The following is a 27,833-nucleotide window of genomic DNA, read 5'->3' on the forward strand; positions in this document are numbered from 1 at the left end:
TTTTAAGCAACAGACCCAACACAGGGCTGACTAATACAACCTAACTCATGGTATTCAGCCAAAACCCAAGACCACTGTTGAACTGTTCACATGTGAACCAGGAGCTACTTCTCTTATGTAAAGTGGGTGTCCCGACCCTCACTTACCGATGAAGGATGAAGGCGGCATCACGTGGAACTCTGCTTGTGTTTTCTTTCTTTGAAGATTTCTACCTGTAGTTGCAACCCTTTTAGGGGTCACGTATCAGATATTCTGTATATCAAATATTTACACTTCAAGTTATAACAAGCAAAATTAGAGTTACAATGAAGGAACTAAATAATTTTATAATTAGGGATCACTAAACATGAGCAACTATATGTATTAAAGGCTCACATCGTTAGATAGGTTGAGAGTCACTGGTAAAGAGTAATGTGCTGGAATGTTGAAGCCTGGCTTCCCTTCATTTGGTCAAAACTTTTGTAATAACAATGATTTGTAGCATGCATTTGTAGCACTTTTTCTGATTAGTGTATTAACTTTTCCTACCAGTTGTCATTGGCTTTGATACTTAGGAGTGGTACTTTCTACTATTAAATATTTTAAACTCTCCATGTAAGATTAATTCCTCCAGTTCACAAATTTCTCCACACTGCTGTTTTTGACATTGCAGTAGGACTTTAAAATCTACCAGTAGGGTTGGTGAAGATCTTTTCCCAGTCTTTAGGCTGTCATTTTGTTCTGATAGCAGTGCTCTTTGCTTTACAGAAACTTTTCAGTTTCATGAGGTCCCATTTATTAATTGTTGATCTTAGAACCTATGCTGTTGGTGTTCTGTTCAGGAAGTTGTCTCCTGTGCCAGTGAGGTCCAGGCTCTTCCCAGCTTTTTCTTCTAACAGATTTAGGTTGTCTAGTTTTAGATTGATCCACTTGGATTTTAACTTTGTGCGTGGTGATAAATATGGGTCTATTTGCATTTTTATACATGTAGACATCCAGTTAGTCCAGCACTATTTGTTGAAGATGTAATTTTTCCATTGTATGGTTTTGGCTTCTTTGTCAAAGATCTTCACCAACCCTACATTTGTCAGAGGGCTAATATACAGAATAACTAAGAACAGAAGTTAAACACCAACAAACCAAGTTTTTAATCCAATTAAAAAATGGGGAACAGAGCTAAACAGACAATTCTCAACAGAGAAATATCAAATGGAGAGAAACACTTAAAGAAATGTTCAACATCCTTAGTCATCCAGGAATTTCAACTCAAAACCACCCTGAGATTTTACCTCACATCCATCAGTACAGCTGAGATAAAAAAAAAAAAAAAAAAAAAACCTCAAGATATGATGCATGCTGGAGAGGTTGTGGAGAAAGGGGAAACCTCCTCCATTGCTGGTGGGAATGTAACCTTGTACAACCATTTTAGAAATCAATCTGGCACTTGCTCAGAAATTTAGGAATAGTACTACCTCAAGATCAAGCTATATCATTCCTAGGCATATACCAAAAAGATGTTCCACCATTAATAAGGACATTTGCTCATCTATGTTCACAGCAGTTCTATTTGTAATAACCAGAATCTGGAAACAACCTTGATGTCCTTCAACATAGGAATGGATACAGAAAGTGTGGTACATTTACACAATGAAATACGACTCAGAAATTAAAAACAAGGAAATCATGAAATTTGCAGGCAAATAGTGGGAACTAGAAAAGATCATCCTGAGTGAGGTATCCCAGGAGCAGAAAGAAACATATGGTATATACTCACTTATCAGTGGATATTAGCCATATAATATAGGATCAACATACTAAAATCTATAGTCCTAAAGAAGCTAAACAATAAGGAGGACCATAGGAAAGATGCTTAATCCTCATTCAGGAGGGCAAACAAGATAGACATCAGAAGTAGGAGGAAACAAGTAACAGGACTGGAGCCTTCCACAGAGGACCTTTGAAAGACTCTACCCACCAGGGTATCAAAGGAGATACTGAGACTCAAAGTGAAACTTTTGGCAGTGTCAGATCCCTTATGGAAGAAGAGGGAAACAGAAAGACTTGGATGGGACAGAAACTCTACAAGGAGAACAACAGAGCCAAAAAAAACCTGGGACCAAGAAGGCAGGGCTTGCAGAGACCAAATACTCCAACCAAGCACCATGCATGGAAAGGACCTAGACCCCTTGTTCAGAGGAAGCCCATAGGCCGCTCAGTTTCCAATTAGTTTCCTAGTAAGGGGTACAGGGACTGTCTCTGACATTAACTCAGTGGCCGGTTCTTTGATCACCTCCCCCTGGATTGTGCAACCTTGCCAGGCCACAGAGGAAGATGACACAGCCAACCAAGATGGGACCTGATAGGCTAGGGTCAGATAGAAGGGGAGGAGGTCCTCCTCTATCAGGAGACTAGGGAAAGGGCATAGAAGAGGGAGGGTGGGTGAAACTGGGAGGTGATGAGGGAGGAGCTGCAGTGGGGATACAAAGTGAATAAATTGAAATAAATAAATGAATAGATAGATAGATAGATAGATAGATAGATAGATAGATAGATAGATAGGTAGATAGGTAGATAGATAGATAGATAAAATAAAAAGAAATCTACCTGTAACGCCAACCATGTAGAAGGCATTATTCTGGGACTTTTTGTGTACTAGAGGAATCAAGGCAGTAACACACAACATGAGTATCTCCCTCCCCCTCTAACACATTGCTTTCATAAAGGCCTTCCTAGACCACCTCACACAATGGAGAGATTTTATCACCTTCACCTTAGAACATGTAGCCCACTTGTTTCTCTTCTTCATGGACTCTAACGTCTCTAGCAAACAACTTTTTTGTGTGTTTGCTTATTATGTTTCCAACCGAATGAAAGCCCTGTTATGGACAAGAATTCCTACCTGTTGTTCTTGGTAACCACACTAAAGTCCCCACCGGTGTCTAACATATGATCAACTGTGGAGAAATTTTAATACAGGATACCTTTAATCCTTCTGGCTGGACTATAGACACACACACTTAATACACAATTTTAATCCCAAACAATGACATCTAATTGAAAGACAGAAAAGGTGATGAATTAGAAAAAGATTTGACAGAACAGGCTACACCCAACTCTCATGAGAACAACACAGGAAAGAGAGGAGATGCAAGAGAGCAAAGGGAGAGGGCATTGAGTTGAGTAGAGTACAATAGAGAGTTGAGTAGATAACACAGTAGAGTACAAGAATACAGTAGAGAGTTCAGTACAGGCAGTTCAGTTGATTTCATTTGAGTTGTGAAGTTCAGTGCATGCAGTTCAGTTGAGTACACTTGATTTCAGTTGAGCTTGTGCAGTTGAGTGCATTTCAGTTGAGTACATTTAAGTTCAGTTGAGCTTGTGCAGTTGAGTGCAGTTCAGTTCATGGATTTAAGAAGGGGAGTAATTCAGGAGAAATCAAGAGAATCCAGTTTGAATTAGTTAGTTTAGAGAGGAGTTTTGAGCCAGAATAGCTGCATTGAACCAGCTAGCAAGAGTTCAGAGAGAGCTAAGAAAGAGCCAGCTATTCAGCAGCAAGCCTCTGAGACAAACATTACAAAAGGTGAATAAAAACTAATTTTATAATCAGCCCATTTTAAATATTTGTTGACTGTGGGAGCATATCATCTGTCAATTATTGGTCAAATTTCCCAAATAAGCCATTTTTTTTTTTAGTATATGATGCACCAAAGTATTTTAATTTGTTTCGTAGTAAAGAAATGTATGACATGATACATTTACATAGAACAGAACATACTTTGATAAATATTTTAAAAATATAATCATATCAATAGTAGCACACTATATTCTGACACAAAGTATTCTTCAAACATATTTTGTTAATAAAAGTAAACATGTAAATGGTATAAATTTAAAGTGGATAAAAAACATTAATTTATCTGTATCCAAATGCTGATTCTGGAACATTACTGCTAATTTAAAAAAATCAATTTGGAAGGCAAATCCACATTTTTCTTTTTCGTTTTGGCTTATTTTTTGTTTTTATCAGAGAGGGAAAGTAAATGGAGATATTTTACAAAAGAATGACTCCACTTATTTTTAATCTTCGAGAAGAGATGAAAATAGATAAGTTAATAGTGGGTTGTTAAATTCTCAACTACTCTTTTGGGGTTTTCTTGGTTTCAAAATAAATCAATATAAAAAATCAGAAGTCTAGTGTGCAGCCTCTTTTCAAAATGTTTTATTCTTCTGGTTCCAAGAATAAACTGAATGGAGACTGGATACACAGTCCCTTTACCTTTGTTTACTAATAGGTGTTTTTAGAACCAGTTGATTTCACTCAGCTGGAAGCTACTTAGCTCATATTTTCTTCCTTAAATGATTTCCTCTCTTTTTCAAATTCTTAAGTACTTTAAAGCTACATTTCTTGATCCAAAATAAATAATATTAATAAAGAAGCTTTTCAGAATATTTTTTATGGTTAGCATTTGGTATGGTATTATGAAAATAGGATTTAAACAAATAAAGGCTGTTTACCAGGTACCAGGAAGATTAATTTAATTCATTTCTTGGAATAAAATATAGACTCAATTCCATGGAATCAAAATACTCAATACACTAGCCTGAGAAGATGAAGCTATGGAGGTATTTATACCGTTACCATTCCTGGTTCCTTATCGTTTCATACCTGTGACCAAGATTAATCCTCAAAATAAAGTCATGGAATTATTTTTCCCATCTTATATTTTTTCATAGAAGAAAGGTATTGTATTTATTGTGCTTGGCTAGGTATCTCTTGGGGGACCTTAGATGCCACCAGCACAGAAAACTTTCAGGACACTTGAAGCCTCTGTTTCTAAAACACCATTTTCAAATAGTCTACAGCACTCCGACTAAATCCAAAATGTTTTTCACCATGTTGACAGACACAATTACAGTCTGAAGGCCCAGCAGGCATCATCAGAAAATAATGAATTCATGTTGAGACTAATCAAATACTGCTAGCATTCAATTTCTTCTTCCTCCTCCTCATCAAAACTTAGAACAGGGAAATAAAAACAAGAGTAACAAATGACCTTTCTGGAGTCCAAAATGAAAATGGCCTTTTGACTTCTGTAATGAAATACAAACGCAATGTGAAAAAAAATAAATGGGTCACTCAGCATATTGGTCTAATCTGTTTTAGAAATGAAGGTCTTGCTTGCATGTACCTCGTTCCCCAGTCATTTCAATCAGAGCTTTTGGTGAATCCAATCAACAACATACAAAATAATGGCCATGTCACATATTTGTCTGCTTAGCAGATTAGATCCTTTATAAATAACACACAGCTAACAGTACAGCTAAGACTATATGTGTACTTTAGCACAACTGGGCCACTAGCTGAGTTTTACATTGGAATTTCCCCCAAATCCCAGCATTCCAATGGACTAAGGGTTATCTGAACAGCTCTTCCAATAGTTAAATCATTTGATTGAACTTAGTCACTTAATCCTGAAACATTTGCCTAAATATTATCCTCAAGAAACCAGAATTGTGAAACACTATAGCTAAAAATATTCTTAGAAGACAACCTAGCCAGAAACCTGCAGTCGTGGTATGGAGTCTTGTCACAGATTTCTGGAAACCCAACTCTTTATTCAAATAAATGATACAATATTGAAAATCTCCTTGAAAAAGAAGTATGTTCCAGGGCAAAAAATATAAATTCCACTTATTTAATTCAACTATTTCATATTCTTAGTGAAGAAATGAAGGAATGAGTGACTAGCTAGTAAGCACACAGCTACTTAGAAATAACAGTGTATCTGTTACACTCTTTGTTGCAAAGACAAAACCACTAAGTCAAATGGACTCCAAACAAAGAAATCCCATTGATATATTAAAAATTCAGAATATTTTTAAATAAAGTTGACTCTAGACACTTGTGTGTCCTATCCTCACTTTTTTCTCAGCTCTACTCTTCTCCACATGTACTTGGTCCTGAGAACTCTATCACAGAGACATCTTAAAGTGACAACCACAGATCTGCCTTTTACCGACTTCCAATCTATCCTAAACAGTGTTGGTGGTTAATCTTCGTTGTGACCTTGACTGAATTTCAAGTGATCTAGGAGACATGAATCTGTACATGTCAGTGAGGGCATTTCTAGAGAGATGTAACTTATGAAAGAAGACTCTATTGAATATTTCTGATACCATCCATGGCTATCACCAAAAGAGAATAAAGGTGGGGGGGGGGAAGAGAAGACATCATGACCATTCTCCCTCTCTCTCTCTCTCTCTCCTTCTTATTCTGCCTAGATTCGAGCAAGCTGTCTTATGCTCCTGCTACCTCCAACTGTGAGCCTAAGTAAATCCTTCCTGTGTCTACTTGGTGTTTTCAAGACACTCACTCGTCTCTGTACCTTACCACCAAAGAGCTTGACACAGTCCAGTGTTGAATAGCTAGGAATTACTACCACAACAATGATTTAAAGCCACCTTGTGAAAAATGAGTTCTCAGAGCACAGCCTATACTGCAGTGGTTCACACCTGGAAGGTCCTCAGCCTTTCACAGGCATCAGCTGAGACCACCAGAAGACACTGATATTTTTATTATGATTCATAACAGGAGCAAGATTACTGTTATGAAGTAGCAACGAAAATAATTTTATCGTTGCGGGTCACCACAACATGAGGAACCATATTCATGGGTGAGAGCATTAGGAGAGTCAAGAACCACTGCTATAAATTCCTCCTCCCAGGGAAGATCCTATTGTTGGATACAGTTTGGAAATACTATAGAATAGAAGCTATCTTAAAAAATTCACAATCGGGCCTAACATAGCTCTCCTCCAAGAGGCTCCACTGAGCAATGGATCAAAATAGATGCTGAGAAACAGATGCTAAGACTCTCAGCTAAACATTGGGCAGAGCGCAGGGATCCTTGTGGAAAAGTGGAGGAAGGACAAAAGGGCCAGGAGAGGAGAAGAGCTCCACAAGAAGACTGACAGAGCCAACTAACCTGGACTCAGGGTGGTTTGTGGAGACTAAAGCACCAACCAAGGACCATGTATGGGCTGAACCTAGGTCCCCTACACATATGTACCAACTGTGCAGGTTGGTGTCATGCGGGTATCCTGGTAAGAGGAGCAGGGGCTGTCTCTGACAAGAACTCTGTTGCCAGCTTCTTGATAACTTCACCCTGGGTGGGCTGCCTTGCCAGGCGACTGTGGATTAGGATGTGCTCATTCCTGATGTGACATTATGTGCTGGGACAGATAGGTGTGGGAGTGCTCCCCTTTTCCAAGGAGTAGAGGAGGGTAGATGGGGGATGGGGAGAAAGGGTGGGACCAGGAAGAGAGGAGAGAGGGGACTATAATTGGGATGTAAAATGAATGAATAAATAAATAAATAAATAAATAAATAAATAAATAATTTTTTTAAAATTCACAATTGGTTGGTTGGAATGTCAGAGTCTCTGAAATGACTTTCAATTGAAAGAGATATTTGACATTCTTTAAACTTATTTGTAGTATTCACAATCTAAAGACTAATATCCAGTAAGATTAGTATTCCATGAAAGACAATGAAGAAAACTTTTTTTTTTCCCACATTGATGTAGGGAAGAATAATCTTGGCGTCACAGAAACAATTTACAAATAATAGTTATTTGAAAAGAACGACAATTAAATTAACTAAGCCTTTACTTAAGAAGTGATGACACTATGCCAGGCAGAACTCTAGCAGTTTATAATCTCTTAATAAAAACAAGCAGGTACATTTCAAAAAGCAATAATGTTAAATAACATGTCATCATATATGAATCAGTATAATGAAGGAACAAACCAAATGTATCTTACATAGTAGTAAATCATTCCTATGAGAATTTGCGAAATTTCTTTTTTGTTGTTTTTTTTTTCATTTTTTTAACTTTTATTAATTACACTTTATTCATTTTGCATCCCCCCATAAGTCCCTCCCTCCTCCCCTCCCGGTCCCCTCCCCCCCTTTCTTCATGCATGCCCCTCCCCAAGTCCACTGATAGGGGAGGTCCTCCTCTCCTTCTTTCTGATCTTAGTCTGTCAGTTCTCATCAGAAGTGGCTGCATTGTCAGGGTTCTAGGTTATCTCCACAAATAGTCCTTGGTTGGAGTATGAGTCTCTGGGAAGTTCCCTGTGTTCAAATTTTCTTGTTCTGTTGCTCTCCTTGTGGAGTTCCTGTCCTCTCCAGCTCTTACTATTTCCCACTTCTTACATAAAATTCCATTCACTCTGCCCCTCAGTTGGCCATCAGGCTCAGCATCTGCTTTGACAGTCTGCAGGGCAGAGGCTTTCAGAGGCCCTCTGTGGCAGGGTCCGAGGTTGTTTCCTGTTTTCTCCTTCTGGCTTTCAGAGGCCCTCTGTAGCAGGTTCCTAGGTTGTTTTCTGTTGAAATTTCTTGATCAAAACAGACTAGGGCGGTGGTTGAGATGACAGCTTGGATGTCAGGCTCTAAGGATTTGAAGACCTCATGGGGTAACAGTTTGAACCATGTACTTGGACACACAGGACTCTACAGTTGAGATCCAGAGAACAAAAAAACACCATGGAGATCCTAAAAGACAGTGGGAAACATCTAGCAATTTTGTTATTCTTAAAGACAATGAATCAAATTGGAAATGGATACAGATTTGATTTATAAAATATTTCAAGATCAATGATTGCACCAAACATGGTAAGCGAGCATGTGTAGTTGTGTGTATGCATATAGTAAAAGCATTAACAGTAGACACCTGTGATCTTCATCTGAAATATTTTAAACTTGCCTGTTGCATGGTTACTGCATCCGTTCAACACTATTTTTCTCTAAGGGGGCAGCCCCATGTGGGCTGACCATGCTCCCATAGGAGGTCGTACATCCAAGAACACTTAGGAAACACTCAACTTGATTGGTGTAAAACAAAGAAGCAAAACCATGATAACTCAAATCTGGGTGGGTAGAGAAATGGGAGAAGACCCGGGAGGAACCTAAAAAGAGTGAATGTGTTCAAACCAAATTGTACAAAAGTCTCAAAGAACAGATATAATATTGTTTTCCTAACTGCTAACTCTGAACCACAGGCATAGAGCCACTTACTGCAATAACACGAGAGAAAGACACAATCTCAGCCCTACGCCCTGACAGTAAGGTAGTAGGGACCCAGAGTCATCCATTAATAACTCTATAATATCTCAAAATAGAAATAACTGCAAACCCAGGGCAAGTCAGAAAAATTTCATCTCAGGAAATGATCAACATGAAGGCTGAATTTTGACATATAAGGGACTACTTAAGAATTTGGAATTTGGGGAGGATTTATCTTTGCCAATATCTACAAAAGCAACCTGATTGCTTTCTTTTCAATGGAGCCACTCTAATATGAATCTGTGCTTTGCTTTTGACTCCACTGTGAATTCCTTTAATTTCTTTGTGATCCCCTGTCACCACAGGAAGCATTTTGGGTTGGCATGTTGGCTGTTCTTGTCTGTCCTGGGTATTTAGTTTATTTCATTCTGTTTTGATTCCACTCTCTCAACCACCATGTGGTCCCAATAAACAAATGTGACTCTTTAACTGTTTCTGACAGGTTTGGCATGATTAAATCAACTTAAAAAATGCCTAAAGACATGTTACAGCTTTTCTCTACAAAAGTTACAGGCTTTCTAACCTGAACAAGAGAATGTTGGGAAAATAAAGCTTAAAATAAGGCTGAGCTTTATTAAGACTAAAAAGGAATGTAAGATTCCAAAATAGCAGGGGTTGTTAAAAAGAGTCAAAGAAGTACACTGAATATTAAACAAATAATATGTACAAGGTAAGGGGCACTGATATTTGTTGTCCATGTGTGATATTCTTTTCACATATTTAAATTTTTATTGCATTTTAAAAAACTGTGTGTGAGTGTGTGTGTGTGTGTGTGTGTGTGTGTGTGTGTGTGTGGTGTGTGGTGTGTGGTGTGTGGTGTGTGTGTGTGTGTGTGTGTGTGTGTGTGTGTGTGTGTGTACAGTTGTGGTCAGAGGAGCTGTCTCACCAGATCATTTTGTTGCATTAAATGAAAGGGAATTTATAGCGTGCTTACAGTGGGAACTATTTTAATATCATTAATCAGAAAGCATTTGTTTTTCTTAATTCAAAAAGAAATGAGATATTTGAAAATTGAGTGTAATCAAATGTTCTACTCCATGAGGGTAAGACCCTGAAGAATTGTCTATGTTGAGCAAATGGATTACATAGGAAACTGATAGTTCGTGCCTGAGGCAAAATTTGCAAATTTTCCCATTTTAATTTTCTGCATTACATGTGTGTCTATCTGAGTATTCATTTTCCTCAGCCTTTCTCTAGGTTGCCATTCCCTTTTGAGAATTTTTTAATTAATTTATTTATTTACTTTACATCTTGACTGCAGCAGTTTCCCTTCCCTCCTTCCGCTCCCACTCCCCCACCCTCCAACTTCCCTTTTGAGAATTTAATGAAAACCAATACTTCTTTTCAGAAAAATAAATGCAGTCACACACGGAATTGGCATTTAAATTCACAGCATACTCTTTCTCTGCAAGATGTTTGACCTTGAGGTAAAGGACAGAAATAAGTCTTTCAATAAAGTAAATATTTATCTTCATAAATGCAACAGCAGCACCAGTGCAGGAGTCCTCACAGCCTGAAGATGTCTGCCACTTACTTGATTTATCTCTGTGCCCGGAATGTGCTGGAGCCTCCTTTGTAAAATGGAATGCAGACTTCCTCAGGGACACTGTGGAGTTGGAGCTGATGCAGTAAACAGTGTTGTACGCATAATAGTTGCATAGCTTAGTGTAGCTAAGTGTCACGTGACTATTTGGATGTCTCAGTGTTGTTCTAGATCAGCTTCCCAACCTACAGGTTGAGACCCTTTTGGGGGTTGGACAACCCTTTCATGGGTTTCACCGAAGACCATCAGAAAACTCAGATATTTAGGTGATATTCAGGTTGTCACAGTGGCAAAATTACAGTTATAAAACAGCAATGAAAATAATTTTATGGTTTGGGGTCAGTACAACATGAGGAACTGTACTGAGGAGTTACAACATTAGGACGGTTGAGAACCACTGTTCTAGATGCTTAAAGCCACCCTTAAGGAGATATTCTGAAAGGCCAGTTATGTCTAATCTCCCTCTGGTTGATCCTGATCATCACCATCGGGGCCATTCCAGGTTCTTAGCACCCCTTCAAGACAAGAAAAGACATGCACATAAACACTTGTGCACAAGTCCTCCCCTATCAGTGGACTTGGAAAGGGGCAGGGCAGAGATGAGGGAGGGAGGGTGGGGTTGGGAGGGAATGAGGAAGAGGGATACAGCTGGGATACAAAGTTAATAAACTGTAACTAATATTTAAAAAAATTAAAAAAATAAATTTTATTTAAAAAATTATTTTAAAAAAGACTAAAGAAAGTGTGTAAGTTTTAGAGACACTGCCAAGAGAGGCAACTGGACACCTGAATTATACAATAATCAACAATCAACAGCCCTTTGAGCTTGAGGGTTCTTTTTGTGAGGTCCAAGAGGAGTGGGAGCTTGTTACTAGGTACATGGCTTTCATGCTTCTGTTTCGATTGATAGAAACTGGGGTTAGATAAGCTTTTCTCTACTACCAGTTTCCCATGATGCATCTGCTTTGACTCATATCCACTCCCAGTCATGCAGAGCCACAAAATGGACACTAGGGGATCTTCCTTGAAATTTCATTCAGAAGAGAATGTTCCTCGATATCCATACACCTTAAATCACTCAAGACCTGACAGCCCCATCACCTTGGTATCAAAATATGTTCTAGGACATGTTTGAATAGAGAAAACATGTTACCATAAGATTGCTAAGAGGAATGACTGGAATTTATTGTTTAAAGCGGGTATAAATAAGCCTGATGCAGGTACCTACCTGAACTCAAGTGCATTTTGAAGAAATGGATTTGTTCCGTGACCAAGCTAACTAGAGTCCCAAGATGCTAAGCTAGTCCCCCATTTCTCTTGCTCCCCACTGGTGCTGTTGCCTGAAGCATTTCCTTAGTTACAAACCTTGAGCTAGGACAGACTAAACATTTCAAATATATGTTGACTATTCGGTGGAAACCAGAGATCCAAAACCAAATGTCTCCCTAATTCTCTGGGAAATGAGTACATGCAGAAGCAATGGCAAAGGGCAAAGACCTTGAGATTCCTCTAAACATACCACTTCTGTCCTGATTTATGGCTTTCATGAAGAAATGTGAACCCAACTCACAAGATTGTAAATGTCCTCCAAAGAAGCCAGAGGTTTAGGATTTTGTGAGAAATTTCTCAATTTTAACACTGTATGGTTCATCCAATTTCAACCTCTGCCTTAAGTGGAAATGTCCATGTTTTCCCTATGCTCTGCTTACAGTTTTGGATAAAAAGACAAGAATAGCACAACTCCATAAAATATATGGTCATAACCATAAGGATTTTTTCACAAGCATATGACTGTCCAGGAAGCTAAACAAAGGAAGCAGAACCTGAGCAAGATCCTGAGACTATCCATCAGATATGAAATGGTAAAAATACTGTCTTTATTTGCCCATTTATTTTCATGGGGTGGTGGTGTGTGTTGTATATGTGGATATGCACAATGTAGAAGTCAGATCAAGGGTGTCACTGTCTTCCCTTGTTGATATTCAACTCGTTGCCTTAAAACAGGGTGCTGGCTGGCCGGGGAGCAGTGGAGACGTGTGTCTCTGTCACATCCCCTGATTCTAGAATGCAGGCAAATGTAGCCCTGACAGTGTTTTCTGGGGATTGGAATCCAGGTCTTCCTACATCCACAGCAAGCGCTCTTCCTCACTGGTGTACCTTCCCTGCACGTGCACTGTATTTTTATAGCTTGAAAATAACACTGATGATTGATTACCTATAACATCAGTTTTTTAAAATAACCTTGTAATATTAAAATTAAAAATCATGAATAAATAAATAGATAAATTTCAACAACTTAATTCTAAAATTCTAGAAAAGCCAACAGTGATATGTATTCAATATAGGTTGCTTGTATTTGTTTAAATTTTGTCCTAAGTGTGACTTATTAAATGACAAAAATTTTATTTGAACATCTTCATTCAAAGGAAGCAATTTTCTGTAGAGTTACTCCTACCTGGCAAGATTGAGGCATAACAACCCACTGTATTCCTAGCTTTAAATCTCATTCTAAATGAAGAAAACACATTTCCCTGAAGCAACATCTTTCTCCCAGATGATGTGCTTCAGACCTATTTCTGCTCTGAAATCATTTTCTTTGCCTCTTCCCTATTAAGCCAGGACCTAAAGAAATAGTCAATACATCAGCAAGGACTATGAACACTGTTATGACACCAATGAAGTACAAGCACATATTGTCTTCATTTTAAACTAAGAAATTCTTCAACAGAAAGCTAAATCATTTAAAAATCATAAGCCTTATTTGAGTCATGTAAAGAAACATACTTTTTTTAATACTTCTGTACTCTTAGGAGTAAAGTTCCTTGTAGTTTCGCTGGCTTTCCTATGCAGCCTTCTCTGGCTTATATTTGTCCACCCCACTGTTGAGTTACTATGTGAGCCTTCATGGACAAGTTGACTTTAAAAAGAAAATGCTTCTCTTCCTTAGAATCTTGAAAACCTTGACCTAGAGACATAGTTCAGCAGTTAACAATATTTGCTGTTTTTTTAGAGGACCCAGATTCAGTTTCTAGGACCCACATCAACTCATAAGCCCTTGTAAATCCAGCTCCAGAGGATCTGATGCCCTCTTCTGGCTTCTGTGAGCACTGGTACTCATGTGCATGCTCACACAATAAATGGCTAGATGATGGGTGGAGAGTAGGTAGGTAGATAGATAGATAGATAGATAGATAGATAGATAGATAGATAGATAGATAGATAGATAGCAGATCATTAAAATGGCAAAACCCACGTGTTTCACTGACTTTCTTTTCCTCTTGGTACTAAGAGAAGCTTTCTCTATAACATCCATGAGAAAGTTATTAGTTAGTTCAGTATATATAGCAAATCAATCCTGAAAACATAAACATCAATAAGAGGAAAAAAAAAAAAAAAACAACACAGTACATGCCATTAGATAGTCTTCAGCTGGTAGGACACTAGTTGTTTCCAGACATGAAGATCAGTAAAGAAGCTATGGATAATTTAGGTCTAAAAGATAAAGTTTTCAAAGTTAAAAGAAAAAAAAAAAGTATGTGTTTCTGCCAGTGCAAATACGCCCAGAGTCCCAGGGAACAGGATCATAGCACTCCAGGATGTGGTGAATTGTGGTGAAAGAGAAACCTGTGCAGACACTCCTAGGGGAAGATGACAAAAGTCGCCTCTACCATAGTTCTTCAGTGCAAAAATAAGCAACAGGTGGGTTTCCCGTGTCAACAGGGACTGAGATAACTTCCAGAAGCCCAGTGTTTCAGTAGACTAGGATGAGCCTTCAAGGATGTCCGCTAACATAGTGGAGTTTTTAAAAACAGCCTTGATTCTAAAAAGGCACCATAAATATCATGAGACAGACAGACAATGAGAGAGACAAAGAGAGAGCTGAAAGACTGTTAAGATAAAAAAGAAACAGAAAAAAAATGCAATTTCCTAGCACATCTTCTGAGAAAAAAATAAATAAATAAACAAAACCAACCAGCCAAACAAACAAAACGCTAGAAGATCTTAGCAGGAAAAAATAATTGCACAGTGAAAGGGGAAAATAATGAAAAGCCGGAGTCATCAGCCTGGCCTGATGAATAATGTTCACTAATCTCCCCTGAAACCTAGGGTACCCTGGGGACAAATAGAAACAAAACCAACTGTGGGCAACTTCAGGGATATGTGAGTTATCACTGATAAATCTAAACAAAAAAATGAGAAGTTGCTTAATGGACACAGGCCATTCTGTCCCCTCTGGAATCAGAACTCCGTAAGTGATCAGTTTTATTATTTCTTCAACAAAGAAACATCTGAGGCTCTGGTATTCCTGAGTTTTGTGAGATGGACTTCTCTTTGATTCAATCATAATGGCCAATATGCTTCAATCACTAGTCTCCTCTCAGTCTTTTCCCACTCAGATGTCACATTGGTGCTGTGTGAGCATGGTTCTCATCGGACATCTCAGACTGCAGGGTGATTTCTGATTTCAACAATATTAGCAGAAAAGATGAATAATAATGACTGTTATATAGCAGTTTCTTTGAGTCAGGAGCTGCTCCGAGTTCTTTAATTATACCAAGCTCACTTCAGCTCCACAAGATTCCCGGGAAGGAGGTCCTAATGCATTCCATCACACCAGACAACACCAAACAACAGAGAGCAAATACAGTTCAGAAGTGACAGGTGTATATCAGGACCCAGGCAAGCTATATAATCTGGGATCAACACCACATCTCTTTGGTTGGTCTTATACAATCTGGCACATATGCACTCAAAAATTGCTTATGATTTTATAGCCTCATAAAATGACCTATGTACTATCCTTAATTTGAATGCTTATCCTACTACTAGCAAGCATTTTTAAAGGGACTGTGGACTGTGGGAAAGGGGAGATGGCCTAATAACTAAAGTGCTTACCACACAAATATGAGAACCCAAGGTCAATCTTCAGAGCTCATGTGAAAAGTCAAGAATGGTGGGACATTTTTTTAATCCCAGAAACAAGTAGGAGAGACAGGAGGATCATTGGGCTCACTGTTCAGCTGACTAACCAAATCTTCAAGACCCAAACCAATGAGTCTGTCTCAAAAAAGTAAGGTGGATGTTGTCCTGAGCTATGATACCCAAGGTCAGAATCTGGACTCCATGTACATGAGCAAATACATAAATACATATTCACACACGTTCACACATACTCAATTAAAACAATGATATGACAAACAACCAGATTGAAATATTGGGTCAAAGACTTTATCAGTCTCCTTACCAAAGAAGATGCACAAACGGCAAACAGGCATAAGAAAGGAGGCTCCATTCAAAAAACAGTCCAGGAATGTGCCTTAAAGCTGTGTGCGGTTTTTTAAATGCTTGTTGGAATGGTCAAACCCACAGCATCGACAGCAAGAAATGTGTGCAAGGATGTAGCGTGAAGTGATGTGGATATGTAATCATTTCTTCATTGCTCGTGGGGACTTAGAGTGATTGAAAGTGCCCCTTTGGAAGATAGCTTAGAAATCCATTATAAAAAAGAAATAGACTTAATTTGCAACCCAGTAGCTATGTTTCTTGAGGTCTAGCCAAAGAATCTGAGAACTTATGTCCACACAAAATCTTGCACATGAATTTGGGTGGGGGCTTTATTCATATTTGCGGAATTCTGAGAGAAACCAAGATCCTCCAAAAAACCAAGTAGAAACATAGCAAGCTTACATTCAGGAAGTGGAATGCTATATGTTGCTAAAACCGGGAAGAGCAACAGACATAAAAGACATAAAAGAAACTTAAATGCATGTTTCTAAGGGACAGAAGTCAATTTGAAAGGTTTGCATATTTTTTTAACTGTAGAAAATTCTGGAAAATAAGACTATAAAAATAGTGAAAAACCAGGGTTTCCTGGGGAGAGCTAGCAGAATGGGGTGGTCATGGTAAAAAAGGCAAATCATGAGAAATGAGAGCAGCAAAAGCAGAAATTGTTGATACAATAATAATGGCTACATATCATGACTGAGTTCTTCAAAACCCAAAGTATACAATGCTGAGAGTGACACCAATAAATGATGGACTCTGCATGATAGTGACATGCTAATATGAGTTCATTGATTATAACGAGAGATATCTTTTTATTTTTTTATTTATCATCCCAGCTGTAGCCCCGTGCCTCATTCCCTCCCAATCCTGCTCTCCCTCTCTCCCTCTTTTCCTCCTGTACCCTTCCCCCAGTCCACTGATAGGGGAGGTGTTCCTCCCCTTCCATCTTGCCCTAGCCTATCAGGTCTCATCAAGATTGGCTGCATTGTCTTCCTCTGTAGCCTGGTAAGGCTGCTCCCCAGAGGATCATCTGAGTGAGGTATCCCAGAAGCAGAAAGACACACATTGTATATACTCATTTATTAGTGGATATTAGACACATAATACAGGATAAACGTACTAAAATCTGAACACCTAAAGAAGCTAATCAAAAAGGAGGTCCCTGGGGAAGATGCTCAATCCTCATTCAGAAAGGCAAATGGAATGGACGTAAGAAGGAGGAGAAAACAGGGAACAGGACAAGAGCCACACAAGTAGGGCCTCTGAAAGGCTCTACCCAGCAGGGTATAGAAGCAGATGCTGAGAAATATCTTAGAGCCACTTACCATCAGGCAATGACCTGAATAACATCCCTAGCTCACGGGATAGGAGAACATTGGCTCCAGCAAGTTGTTCTCTGACTTTCGCACTTACACAGTGGTACATGCATGGGTTCACACCCACAGGGGCACACATGTGCACCTACACACACACACACACACACACACACACACACACACACAAACAATTGTTAATTAAATGAGATCACAACCACAGTCCCCTTGCTCATTCTGACCGGGCACAACAGACTGTCAACGTCTCTGTGACACCATAACAACCATGACCCCAGGAAAGCTCCTTTCCTTCTCACTGCATTCTTGGTTAGAACATGTAACCACTGCCTGAGCACAGTCACTGTGCTTCGCCAGCCTGTCACCAAGGCAACTGTACAAACCAGCCTGACAGTTTTATAGCTGGTATCTTTTATCTGTTCCTGGCTGCTATTTCATAAGCAGGTATAAGTTCTAAGCAGCTGGAATTCATCCTTCTGGTTGGTTATCTTCCTTGTGGTTTGTCCTTCCCATACCCTGACTTACCTCTTCGGTTGACAGGAATAACGATGTGGTTGTGATGGGGATGGTGACAGAGCTGAGTCAGGGGGTGGGTGGGTGTTCTGTATACCTTCCTCTCAACCTAGCCAGGAACCAAGAACTTCTCAAAACATCATCAGTCTTCTTTGAATAAATTCCCCGCCCTGTGTGTGCATGTGTTTGTGTGTGTGTCTATGTATGTCTGTCTGTGCATGTCAGTGTGTAGGAGCGTGTGGAGGTCTGAGGACATACGTGGCCTCAGTCTTTGTCTCTCGCTGTGTCCAAGACAGGATCTCCAGTTCTCCAGGCTGTCTGGCTAAGAAGCTTCCAGGGACTCTCAGCTCTTTGCTCCCCTCCCTCGCCTTCTCACCATAAAAGGTTCAGGATTGCAGACCTGTCCTGGCCACACCCAGCCTTTCAGAAGTCCTGGGGTGCTGAACTCGGGCATTCACACTTTCTTGGTTGGTGCTTTACCTGCCAGTTGATCACTCCAACGCAGTCTTTATATTAATATCAGCCGAGCCTCCTCCCATCATGAGCATTGGCAGGCCAACTCAGTCCTTGGCCTGGGCAAGAGCAACAGACATTCCTTCTTAACAGCTGGACCATCTCTCCAGCCCCTGACTTTGGCTTTGGGAGACAAGGTTTCTCTACCTCTCAAGGCTGACTGTAAATTTGCTATCATGTCCTCTCAGCTTCCTGATTGATCATTATAGGTTTGCACTTTCCTCCATATTCATTGCCATTGTTTCTGTCATTAATACCTTCCTAAATATAAATCTAATCCTAATTTAACCAGTTTTCCTGTTTTCATTGAGAATTTCATTTATACAAATAATGCATACAAATCCGCTTCTTTTTCCCCCCTCCAACCTCTCTGATAGCACCACAACCATCATTACACCATCATTAGTCTAACTTCTTATGCCTATTTTTCCTACTACAATTTTGGAAAGGAAAAAAAAAAAGCCTCCTGTAGCATGGAAGAATCTGTAGCCATTTTCTTGTTCAATAGGTCATCTAATCATCTTAGATAAGTGCTTTATTCAAAACAAGTAGTTTAAAAAGGACACCAAGGAGCAGGTCTACCAGCCTTCACATGCAGGATTCCTTCTCACTTTAGCTAAATAAATAAATGAAGGATTAAGCAGAATATGTATCACTGAGACAAGTTAAAAGACATAAAGAGTAAATTGAGCAAATAGCTTCAGGGGACATGTATTTATTCATGACTATTGGTGTTCCAAACCATAAATCTACTTAATTAGATATAATTACAACACTGCTCAAGACGAAACAGTGATGATAAAATCCGAGCTTGGCAATTTATATATGGCTGGAGGGATTATCTGTTTATGCAAATAACTAGCACGTTCCCCCTCAAAAGGACTCCCTGGATGACTTACTTGTTCAAGCTACATGACTAATGAGGAGAGCAAAAAGAAGAAATTCTGAATTTCCTGAATTTCAAAGATATTAACCTTTGTCTACCCCTCCCCCAACCCAAAACTCTGAATGCACAGGACAAAATAGAGTTAATAGTACCCCATTCAGGGAAAAGAGGAAAGCCAGAAGCCTTGGGAGTTTTTTGTTGTTTTTTGTTTGTTTGTTTGTTTGTTTTTTGTTTTTTGTTTTTGTCTTTTGTTTTGTGTGTGTTTGTGTGTGTTTTTTTTGTAAGCAGTGTTCACCACTGCCTTCTACAGTAAGTTTATATTTATCTTCTTGTGGCATTATATCTGGTTGCAGGTCTTTTAGAAAATTAACTCTTTCATTGATTCACTGATAATTTCAATGTATTTTGAACATATTCACCTCCCAGATCATCAAATCTCCCTAAAAGACCTTCTAAGCCCATTCTCCCTCAAATTCAAGTCCCCCTTTTAAAAAACAACCCAGCTAGTCTAATTTATGCTGCCTATGTACTCATAGTGTGGGAGAGGGGGAGAGGAAGCAGCCAGTGGATCATGACTGACTCACCAGAGTCTTCACCTGGCTTTTACACTCCCAAAGGCCAGGGGCTCTCAGTATCTCAGAGAGGGGCAGGGCTCTTGCGGAAATCCTCCCTCCATGCTAGAACACTGATTGACTTGATCACTTCATCATGAGTAGGTTTTATTTTGGCTTGGCCTTTAAGAATTCCCTGTGTTCTTACAGAGGATCCAAATTTGGTTCTCAGCACCCATTTTAAGTGGTTCACAACTATTCGTGACTCCTGCTTCAAGGGATCTGGTGCCCTTCTCTGCCCTTCACTGTTACCTGCACACATGTGGTACATTCAAACACACATACACACATACACATACACAGACAGACACACCTATGGGGAGACAAATACAGAGACACAAACAGAGACACACACATAAAAAAATAAATCATTGCAGGTCCTTTATCCCTGGAAAAGCTCACAAGCTCATCGAGAGCCAGGTTCTTCTTTGCTTAGTCATCTCACCCTTGCTGTCTTGAGAGCCTCTGCCTCTCAAGATGTCTACAGCAAAGCTGTTAAATGGAGGAGTAAGTGGTCACCAGAAATGAACAAATTAAAGTGCCAATAGTGAGAGCTTTCATCATCTCTAAACCTGAAAGTCAGATCTCACTTTTCACCATAGGTTCTGAAATAACAATTTAACCCTGATCATTTCAAGATGCATTCCATGAATTGATGATAGCTCTATACAATTCCTTCACTCTGTCACAGCCAATTGACCATGATACGTGAAAGAGGAGAGCTTAGGGAATAGAGAGGCTAACAACAAATATAATATGAGCTTCAGATACACAAAGCCAACATACAAAATCTTCAGCCACCCCTCCACGCTCTATTGTAAGGGATAAGAAGACCCTGTCTATTTCTGTTACCTTGGTGTGATATCTAGAAAAATATACCAATTAGATTACCTCTATGAAAGCTGTAGTCTCTAAGGGATCACCTTGGATAGTTTATAAACTAATTCCCTCAAATCCGTGATGCTTTTCTCTTCCGCACAGTATACACACCTCTTCATTCTCCATGAAGCTGCACTTGCCTTAGCAAAGGAGAACAACGCTGGGCACCTAGGTCTACCTGGGTCAGAGTCATGAGGCAAGTAATGTGCATGCAGACTAGAAGAGAGGCCACCTGACGCACCTTTGAGCTGGACCTTATATTTATCTCCCAGTTCTTTGTGCCCAGCTTCCAGGCAAACTGAGCCAAAGCCAGTGAGCCTAAGAAATAAAACTGAAGTAACATTGATGTTTCTTCTCCTTTTCCTCTCCTCCACCACCAAAGGCTGGTGTTCAACAGCCTGAAATCTGCCATGCGCAGTGCAATTTCCGGGAGTGCTGACTACTGTAGTATCTGAGGCAGGGCTGGAGTCCAGGAGTTCTAAGCTGTCGTGTGGTATGCCAGTTGGGTACCAACACTGAAGTCAACATCAATATGATTTTCTGGAGATAGGGGGACTACAAGGTTGCCTAAGGAGGGATGAACTAATCAGGTCAGATACAGAACAGGTCAAAACTGATGGTCAAAAGGCTTAAATCCTGAGTAGGTTTAAATGCTGTTAGAATATTTCTGACAAATAAGGACAAATAAAAAATGTAAAAATAAAAAAATTAACTCTCTTTACCTTTTCTTAAAATATTTTTCTCAATGAATTCGCAATTGTACTTGTAATTTTGTTTTTAGGTGATTACAGGCTTCACAACACAGGACTGCATTTCTCATGGCCTCATGAGCCATCCACTTGAAATGCAAACATTGAATGCCATTAATCCTTCCTCTAGTTTCTATGAGCAGAGAGAAGCCTACCTTCTGTAGATACTTGGCACCCAGAAACAAGTTCCTTATGCTATAAAGTTAAAAAAAAAAGTATGCTCTTTCCTTATTTAATGAAAATTAACTAACACTCTTAATTCCCAGGTAAGCTGAGAGTAAACTTTGTTTGGCAGATGTCAAATTCTTCCAACCAGAGAATTAATTTGTTTACCACCTTTGTCTTGGTTTGTTGTTCAGTTCTTTTCTCAGTGTGACACTTAAAATCTTGACACTTGAATGTTTTAAAATGATTTGTTTATTTTTACTTTATGTCCATCTGTGTTTTGCCTGAACATATGTCTATGTGAAGGTATCAGAGCCCATGTAACTAGAATTACAGAGCATTGTGAGCTGCCATGATGCTGGGAATTGAGCCCTGGGTTCTCTGGAAAAATAGCCAGTGTTCTTAACCACTGAGCTATCTCTCCAATCCAGAGTACGCATGTTTTATATCAATCTGCAAGTCTACTGGAGTATAAAAATGCCATCATTACAATCCTGGGGTTGTATCAAGCTGCTTTTTTCACCCAATCAACCTCTTATGATTGAAAGCTCCTCTAAGCTCAGTGTGACGATTAACTTTAATTGTCAACTTGGCACAAACCAGTATCACTTGGGAAGAGATTCTTAATAAGGATTGGCTATAGTGGATTATATAAATCCAATCTGGACCTGTGGAATTTTATTTCTTAAGGTAATTGTTGTGAAAAGGCACGCCTACTGTGGGTAGCACCATTCCCTAAGCAGGTGCTCCTGAACTGTTTAAGAGTGGTCAACTCAAGCTGAGCATAGGCAAACAAACAAAATGTTCAAAACCTCCCTGCATCTGTGTCTCTCTAAATTGACTGTGGGTGTGATCTGACTTGCTGTTTGAAGTTCTTGCCTAGACTTCCTCACAATGACAGATTATTACTTGAAGCTAAAATTAAGCTAAACTTTTCCTCTTCTAAGTTGATTTCTGTCAGAGTCACTTATCCCAGAAATAAAAATGAAGCATGAACATATAGTTGTGAAGAAGTCACTACACTATGAGGAGTTGATGGGAACTCGGGCCTATGATTCCAAAATGCGCCACACAATCCCCTCAATTCTCTGTGGACCATTGTGGCTTAGAGAACATCCCCTTGAGTATATCTTTTTCTTATGTCTCTCTTACACTCCAAATACTCCTGTTGATCATCAAGTGTGAAGGGGCAAGACAGAGAATTCCCACACCATCGGACATTTGTTTCTAAACGTTTCTTTCCTTCCAGGCATGAAGTTTCCTTCATCTCTTAGGGGAAAAGGAATAGTGTGCGGTGGGGGGAAAACTGGTCACACTAATTACAGCTCCTTTGGCATATTTTTCCTACATTTCAATTATGCCTCTTAAATCTGAAAGATAAGAAATCAGGCATGCCTGTCCTCTATCCCTACAGTGACCAGGCATGCAATCAGGCCCTTGAAGTGCCAAAAAAAAGGAAGTGCATGAAAGTGAAAACAAGCTTCTGTTATGGTAACTGTAGCATTCTCTACCTGTGTTACTGAGGGAAATGTTTACAGATCTCTAAAATCCCTTAGGCTAATATCATTTTCTGTTTGTGAAGTAAATATTATTTGAGCAGATTTCTTCCTCACAACACTCATAAGTGGATCTTTCTTTGCATCTTACTGTACACAAAGGAGAACAGTTAGTAGGTTTCCCACATTGGGAGTTGAAAGAAAGAAAGAAAGAAAGAAAGAAAGAAAGAAAGAAAGAAAGAAAGAAAGAAAGAAAGAAAGAAAGACTCATTTTAGTAGAGGCAAGGACAACAAGGAGCCATTTGAAAAACCTAAAATGTCAGCTGATAAAAACTCATCTGAAGTCCTTGGTTCATAAGGAGATCAACAAGATAAGGAGATCTCCTGGCCTCTGGATTAATAATACAATGAAAAACCTGCAAGCCAATAAAAAATCAATGCATGTCCAGCTCTGAGTAAAAAACCCCAATATATTCAGAGATGCTCTTACTTACCACCTACAAAAATATACTACAAACTGCATATCTCTGTAGAGAAGCACAGCACTGGAGACTCAGGCAGTTCTCCGGTACTTCCTAAACCCCAGAACTATGCTTTGGATACTGATGAGATATAGAAGGATACCGGCATAGGTTGTAAGTGACCAAACAATTTAGAATAGGCTTAACAAGTCACGTAGCCACTTCTTTGCCTCTAACTGTCTGCATTTCCTGCCTTGCCTAAAGAATCTATTCACATCATAAAAACTGAATATGTATGAGCATGTATTTAAATTCACATGCCCACAGAGGGAAATACTATTCAACCATTAAAAGGAAAGTTTATTTGTGACTAACACTAAGCCAGAACACATTATACTAAGTTAAAAAAACATTCACAGAAAGATAAACACTTTATGTTCACACTTGTAGAATGTAAAAAAATTACCTAATAGAATGTAAAACAGTAGTTACTGGAAGCTATGAATGATGGCAAAGAAGGAATATAACTCACTTAATGAGCATAAAATCTATGTAGATAAGAGGACTGAGTTCCAGATTTTGCAGTACAGTGCATTAGCTATAACCCAGAATAACACAGACTTATACTTGATGGCAAGACAGTGCTCGTGAACACTGATAGAAAGAAACAACCAAATTGACAGTGGCTTTGGATCATGGCTAAGTGGAAATTTTATAAATATAAAATAGGCAGATGTAAGAAAGTTATATGACAATGAGCTCCTAGCTTAGCCCTGGGCAGACAGAAGAACTACAGCATGGTTACCGTTAGTCTGATTCTTTCAAAATACATCTGCATCATTTCCCTTCCATCACTACGAAAGACTGATAGTTGAGATAATCAACTTATTAAAAGAAAATATGCTTGGACCCATTGTTTTCGAGATTTCAGTTTATGCCTTGATGATACTGATGTGCTGTGTGAGGCAGCACACCTTGGCAGTAGCATGTGGCAGATAAATACTGTTGCTTGCTTTCCATCCAGAAATCAAAAGAAAGAGTTAGGGATGGAACTCATAATTCCTTTTGAGTGTATATACCATGATCCAAACAACTGCCTTTTGTCTCTACCTACTGAAGTCTCTACCACATCTCAACAGTATCAAGCTGAGGACCCCCTGCATCTAACATAATGGCCCTTTGCAGAAACACTCAAGGTCCACCCAGCAGCCAGGATCTTGGGAGAAGAGCTTGGACAAGTAATAGACACTGGTTATCTCTCATCATTGACAAATAAGTACGTAGGCTCTGCCATGTATAAGATGATGGTGATATGAGATTTTTTAAAAAGTCATCTTTTCAATTTTTTAAATTACATTGTGTGTGTGTGTGTGTGTGTGTGTGTCTGTGTGTGTGTGTGTGTGTGTTTGACATGTCACAACGCACATACAGAGGTCAGAGGGCAACTTTCAGGAGTTAGTTCACGCCTGCTATGTGGGTTCCAGGGATCTAACTCAAGTCCATCAGCTTTAACAGCAATTACATTTATGCACCGAGTTATCTTTTTGATCCTATCACACCATTTTTAATAAGCTTTAAATCTACAAAGACATAAAAATATATATACTTTTTTGTTCAGTACATGAATATAAGGAAAGAAGAATTGAAGGCCTTTTAAGTTCAGTTTCCCAACAAATGCTTTTCTGTTTCGAGATGCTTAAATCCACAAAAGCACAAAGAATAATGTAAATAATAACTATGCCTCTGTACCGCCTTTGTCCTCTGTCTCCAGTTAGCTAACCTGGGCACATTTCCATGGCACTTTTTCTTGTAATTCCAGGAGAAAGCTGTTCACAACAGAATAGGTGTGGGTTCTAAAAACAGAAATTAAGGAGCAGCAATTCTTTGTCTTTATTTTAACTTAAGCATATGTAATTCTGCTTATGGAGGGACAAAAGAAGCAGCAACATAGATACAAAGCATAATCTTGCCAACAGTAGTGTGTAATCAACACACTGTAATCGTGGACTATTCCCATCTAACTGAAATGTCTGTATTTTAAAATAATCACGTCTTCTAGTTTTTGAGATTATAAATATAATTACATCATTCCCACATTCACTTCCTCCCTCAAAATTCTTCCATATACCTATCCTTGTTCTCTTTTATGATTTTTTGTTATATACATGTATGCATATATGTATGCATGTACATACATATATATTCCTAAATGCATAGGTATAACCTACTTGAGCCCAGAGAAGACCACAGCAATTAGTTATTCAATACCCAATGGTCAGCCCTGAAAACTTTATGTCTTTTGAACAAACATTTCCTCATTCACCCCACCACCTATACTTTAGCAAACAGTTGTCTTCACTGGCCTCATAGCTTTGTTTTACATTCCACAAAAAAGGTAAGGTCACATGATTCTTGTCTTCTGTGCCTGTCTTATTCCATCCATCTCTTTGTCTGTCATCCCATTTATCTATGTTGAAGCAAATCCCAGCGTTTCTTTCTGCTTTGAAGCTAGGCTGTGGTCCGGTGTGTATATTCAATACATTTTCTTTATCTTTTTTCACCTACTGATGGTCACTTAGCTTGATTTTGTTTCTTGGTTATAGCCAAAACTGAAGTGACTGAGAAATTTCAGATGTCTCTTAGAATGCTGATTTCATTTCTTTCTGACTCATACTCAGGAATAGAATTTCTGATAATGTGGTAATTTTGTCTTAGCTGTTTGAAGGACTTCCCTGTAGTTTTCTATCATTGGTGTGCTAGCTTTAACTTGGCATACAGGGTTCCTTCTGTTCTACAACCTCACCAAAAATCAACTTTCATTTCCTTATGTACAGTGTGATGTGACACCACATTAATATTTCCATTTATATCTCTCACATAACTGGTGAGAGCTTTTAAACATGGCTCTTGGCCATCTGGAATTAGAGTGCCTATAAATGACCTTCCATTGAGACAAATGTGATTACATGAGACTGACGTTTCAGGACAACAAATAAAATCTATGAACAGGGTACAGACACCAGCTACAGACTGTGAGAAAATAAATTCAAGGCAGACAGCTAACAAACAATCAATATGCAAAATAGATAAGAAATATAACTCAGTGGCAGGACAACAAGACTGTTTTATAAATGAACCAGGATCCCGAAGAGATACACAAAAAAGCAATCTGTGCTGGAGATGGCAGCAAGATGTCATCTTTTTATAGTGGCTGGGTTTCCAATCCCTGGAGTTCTCATTAGATCTCTTACATAGATTCCTCAGGCTCTAAGCCAAGTGCATGTGGGTATGACAGTGAAGGTCAGTGCCCGCAACCTCCGCCAACCAGTCACCTGAACTTAAAGGTCAGCCACAGACAGACAGAGCTTCCAGAGGTTCCCCCCCCCCTCAGGAACTTTGTGTCTGTTTTATTTGAGGACCATTTGGAATCCTCTATGTCCATTTGTCCAACAGCCATGGAATCTATAAAAACTGCAAGTCCACTAGAAAATGAAGACCAGAATCAGCAGAGCTTCTCAACATCTCCTACCACTGACATAGATTAAACATTTATAATAAATTCCCCTTTCAGGTATTTTTTTTTCCTCTAACGATAGCCAAAATTATAAAAAATTTTATTTATTGCACATACATTTTAAACTTTGGTGATATGAAAATTAAGTGCCAGTATAGTTGAAGATCTCCATTTCCTTTCTCAATTTTACTTCCTTCTCACTTACTCTGTCAATAGAGTCTTCCACAATTAAACATGCTTTAGTTGGTCTCCTGTACTTAAAATTTCTCATATGAATGAGGTCACCCCATGTACTCCTTTACAAGTGGCTTTCCTCCTCGATATTATATTGTTACATAAAATTCACTGATCTTGAAGGTAACAGTAGCTACACGGCACACACATCATTGGTGCAACATAATATAAATTATAAGAACATGATATAAGCTACATATACAACTTTGATGAACATTTGGATTTTTGTAGTTGTAGGCTACTCCAGATATTGTTAATTTAAGCTTTACAATATTATTTTGATAAACCATAAAATTAAATTTGAAGAGGTCAAAAATAACTGTCTACTTGCAATTAAAAAAGAAAGCCCACTGCAAGTATAGAAGGGGTCATTAAAGCATCCACATGCCTTCAGAACTCTGTTAATTGCAGCCAACAAGGTTTAGCACTCCAATTACTTTTCAGAAAGAATTTGTCTTTAAATTCCAAGAGGTATAATTGACAGCCTCTAGCTGGTGATACCTTCAAAATGTACTTCATGCTTTGACTTGAATCACCACTCTTCCTG

This window comes from Psammomys obesus, unplaced genomic scaffold (genome assembly GCF_907164565.1).
Source record: "Psammomys obesus unplaced genomic scaffold, mPsaObe1.curated_primary_1811, whole genome shotgun sequence".
NCBI classification, from domain to species: Eukaryota; Metazoa; Chordata; class Mammalia; order Rodentia; family Muridae; genus Psammomys; species Psammomys obesus.